This window comes from Solanum pennellii, chromosome 2 (genome assembly GCF_001406875.1).
Source record: "Solanum pennellii chromosome 2, SPENNV200".
Classification (NCBI taxonomy): Eukaryota; Viridiplantae; Streptophyta; class Magnoliopsida; order Solanales; family Solanaceae; genus Solanum; species Solanum pennellii.
Genome location: NC_028638.1, coordinates 8,206,647 through 8,211,432, shown reverse-complemented (window position 1 = coordinate 8,211,432; position 4,786 = coordinate 8,206,647). Strand labels below are relative to the sequence as shown.

Below are 4,786 nucleotides of genomic sequence, written 5' to 3'. Positions count from 1 at the left end.
TCTTGAAATTTGAGGAAAATGAGTTGATTTAAAAAATATTTTCCAAACATTTTAAGTCAACCAAACATGAGAAAATCATTTTCCTCCATACCAAACACACCCTCTATCTCATACTAGTTGGCCACCTTATTAGACATGCATGTCTCAAATTACTTGTTTGCTTACTAAATCAAGATCAAATTGTTCTAGTATTCATGGTAATGTTCCGTTGTTGTAACAATGAATATGATCTGTTATTTCTATCTGTTGGCTTTCTATATCAACATATGCATGACATGTGTTTACGAATAATTTTCAAAAATGTAACTCAATACTAGCTGACCCTGTCATTGTAATGGACATGAACCTACCTTTTCCCATAATATCCATTGCCAAAGTGGTTATCCACCTCTGTTACAAGATAATTAGAACTAATTTAGAGAATAGAATTCACATCATATAAGTAATAATACCAATACAATAAGACTAACGAATATCCAGATTTGGAATGTGAGCAGTTTTGTGCCAGTCTTCTCCTATTTCTGCATCACAATGCTTTCCCACATCTGGACAATCAATAACTCCTAAATTTGTCAGGGCTGTTAGGTGATGCAATTCCTCGGGTAAACATTTTAGCATTTTACATTGCTCAACAAATAACTCTGTGAGTGAAGTTCAACCTTTAACCCCTTCCTCGGGAAGACTCTCTAGTGCGTCACAATAGTCAATTGTCAAACTCTGCAAAGCATTGAGACTAGCCAGGATGGTAGGAAGCTTTTTGAGATTCTTGTAGTAAGAGATGGTCAAGTATTTGAGATTTGCAAGGCTTTTGAACATCTCTTCTGGGAGTGATCTCGCTTGGCTGTTAGCACCAACACGGAGGGAAGTAAGACTGCTAAGATTAGATATGGTGCTCAAACCTGTTGCATGTGTGCCGCCATGAACTTCTGATTTTTTGACAGATGAAAGAGTTGGAAAAACAAACATAGGGCAATATAGAATCTCCATCTCTTCAAGCATGGGGAATTTCTCTTCTCCCTCCTTTTTCACCAATCCTTTCAAATTGTGAAAGAACCAAATACAAAGTCTTTTCAGGGATGGAAATCTTCTTCTTGTAGGGAATCTAGAATGATCATCCTCCTCCTCAAAATACTCAACCTCCGCAGACCCGTATTGTAACTCTAGACTTTCTAACAAGGCAGCTCCAAAAAGGGTGGTAAGCACAAGCAGTTTTTGGAGCTTGTAATTCTAATAGAGACGACCTTCTCCAAAACTGAACGATTTATCCAGCTTGGAAAACAGAATCCCCCGAAGGCAATGATTTCTAAATTTTTCAGACTGGGGTGTGGTTTGAGGGCTTCAAGCACTTTAACTTCTTTTGATTCATATCTATGTGGTCTGTCGATGTCCCAACTCATGCTTAAAGAATGCAGATTTGCTTTTGCAGATAAATTGGCTTCTTTTTCATCCTTATCATTTTTCACTCTATCAAGATATGTGATTGAAATTGAGCCATAAAGATTTAGATTTTTTAGTTCACCAGGTTGATAACCCTTCTTGCTTCCAACAACAAAGCAACCTAGAGTCTTAAGGCCTGTCAACAATCCTATCCTTTGTGGAGTAGAAGTCAATGGACAACCATCAAGTACAAGATTTTGGAGACTACCAAGTTTACTTGTTTGTTTTGGCAAACAATAAAGTGAGTAGAAGCTATGTAGATCAAGATTCTACAGATTTTGAAGCTTGCATAACCTCTCTGGAAGACTACAAAGTTATTGTGAGACAGGTTCAAGTATCTTAAATGTAATAGATCTCCAATGGAATAAGGTCATTGCTTAAGTTTTGAGAAACTTAGATTAATCACCCTTAATGAGTTAAACTCTTTCAAGAGCGAAGGAAAGTAAGACGACACCACTTCAGTGAAACCACTGGACATCATATGTGTGTAGCTTTTGACATTTATTTCACAGATATTGCTGCTTGATATGCTTGCTGAACAGAGATGTATCCAAATCATGAATGAGATCATGCATCTTGAAATAAGTTTTACCAGATTTTACTTCAATCTCTTGGAGGAAAGACCTCAAGTATAATTCGCTCCATACTTCATTACCCACATCCTCTAGCTCCAAGTTTCCTTTTGATAAAAGAAAAACCATGTGCCATCCAGAGAGTGATGAGATTTTCCTTTATCATTTTGGTGTCCTTTGGGAATACTGCACAATATGCAAAGTATTGTCTCAAATCAATTGGAAGGTGATGATAACTAAGTCTCAGAGCAGGAAAAATAGAACTTTCATCTTGAGGCAGACTCCAAATCTCATTATCTCTCACATGTTACCATTCACTTTCTTCTCTCTTGAAGTGTAAAAGACCACCAAGAGTCTTGGCTGCTAAAGGTACACCACCACATTTCTTCACAATCTCCTTTCCAATGGCCACTAGATTAGGATCTGCTTCTCTTTGTTGCCCAAATGTGCGTTGCAGAAACAGAAATAAACCATCATGTGGAGATAAATTTGATAAATGATATGGTTGCAATGTTCCCATAATTGATCCAACCTTTTCAAGACGAGTAGTAACTAGAATAGAAGCACCTCTTGGTCCAACCTTTAAGATTGCTCTTAACTTAGGCCACCTTTCTAGATCATCATTCCAAACATCATCTAAAACAAGCAAGTATCGTTTTCCATTCAATAACTCCTGAACCTTCTTCTGGAATGAAGCCAAGTCCTCGACATCAGGAGAATTTCTTTCAATATTTCCTATAATTGTCTTAATCAACCTTTTCTCATTAAAATCATCTGAGACACAAACCCATATTTTGGGATTGAAATGCTTTGTCACTCTCTCATCATTGAAGATCATTTGAGCTAGTGTTGTCTTTCCTATAGGGAAACCTGAAGTTCTTGGACAACATTAACATTGCTTATCAGGATTTTCACTATCTCATCCTCCTCTTTGTCCCTTCCATTATACTTTTGGTTCAGTTTAAAAAAAACCTGCTCCAGGTAGTGTGGACACAAAAGATTTGTTACAATTAAGCTCAGTAGAATGAGTCAGCAAGAGATATTGAACACTTCTTCAAAATAAAGAGACAAACAATCATGTAGACAGGAATGGCAGATGGGGTGGTGCAGGGAAAACCCACACAAACCCGCAAAAGATTTTAACCACCCAACCTTGCAAAATTTGTTGTTTTCGACCCGCCCAACCTCAACACGCATAATTTTCTATTTATTATTAAATAAATTGCTAGATACTATCCATGTTATCGAAATCCTTCCCAGCAGACTGTTTCCTCCTACTTCCATAACAATTGTTTTTACAGTTCAGACTTTTTCATAAATCACAAATTTGAAAAGAAAAGAAAATTAGAAGGTAAATTCGATAGAGAAAACATCTAGATAAATGTAAATGCAGAATGAAACCATACCCCTTGCATTGTTTAGTGCCACATAAATTCACACTTTCAATAGCAGATCCAGGCTAAGTTTGACTAGAAAAATCTTTTGGACAGAATGATATAGAATTGCATCATAATTTAACTCCATAATTCAAAAGTGTGTCGTTTAAACTAACATCCATAACCCCCAACTTTTTTTTTGCACAAGTATTCGTGTGTACAAGCTTAAATATCTATTTGTGCAAACCTAAAATTGGAGGACACAAATTCCATCAAAGACCAAGTTAAAAGCACCATTAACACAAAGATGTGGTGACAAATGGAATCTAAACTGAGCTATTAATTAGTAGTCACACATGTTTCATGCGTAGAGGCGGCTTGTCTCTCTATAATATTTTCAAGGAGATGAAACTTTCTTCTTTCCTCAGCAATTGCATCTAGTTTCTCCATTATATCTTTCATCATTTTGACAATTTTGTGATGGAAATTTATAATCCCTGGATGATAAAACACAAATCGAGATTGCTTGAATTTAGTTTCCTCATTTTTACATCCTCCCAGTATGTCATCAACTTCATAGGCCACAAATTGAGTTTCTGCAACCAATTCTCAATTGTCTTGTCCTTCGATTGCTTCTTTGAGAATCTTGAAACACAATTTGAATTGTGGGAAAACTCACTTGATAGCTTTTCATATTCCTTTTCAAAACCGAAAAGCAATACAAATTTATCTACGATGAACGAAACAAGAATTTCTAGAAGAACTTGAAGGAAAGCTTCCGCTATGTATTGAATTCTATATGAAATTTCGAGCACTCTGCAGATATACTTTTAGTACTTGAGCAGCTTGGGAATTTTATAATTCATGTAATCTGCAGATGACAAGACTTTTCTGCCAAATGGAGGCTTCATTCTCTCAAATTGTCAACTTTGATGTGCTAAAAGGCCACCATATGACAATGACATATCATCTCCTCCACTCAAAAAATGAGTGGAACAGATTGATTTTTTATGCCAAGTGAGTAAGAAGAGAAAATCAAGGGAAAGGTGTCAAATAAGTTTTTGTTTTTGGTGACAGATTGACAAAGAGTTGGTCAAATCCTCTTTATAATGTAATTAACTAATTATGGGACCAAAATTAACATTTTCAAAACTTTCTAATCTTTTATAAAATACAAAAAAAACACTTTTATAATTCAAACCAAATCATTTAAAAAGAAAAATATTTTCATCTTCCCTCCTCTCTTCTCTCTCTTCTTTTCTTCCTTCCGTGGGTGATTGTTCATCTTCTTCCTTAGAAATTCGGAAATCCGTCGTTACTCTTCCTCTGCAATTGTTACTCTTCCTCTCCAGTCCTCCATTACTCTCTCATCTTTCTGAATTATAATCGTGTCGACTAGAA

At 35.9% G+C, this 4,786-nt stretch overlaps 1 pseudogene; it reads right to left on the bottom strand.

Annotated features, from left to right (window-relative positions):
• Positions 1-332: 332 nt before the first annotated feature.
• On the bottom strand, positions 333-4,215 carry LOC107009150 (annotated as a pseudogene).
• Positions 4,216-4,786: the final 571 nt, after the last annotated feature.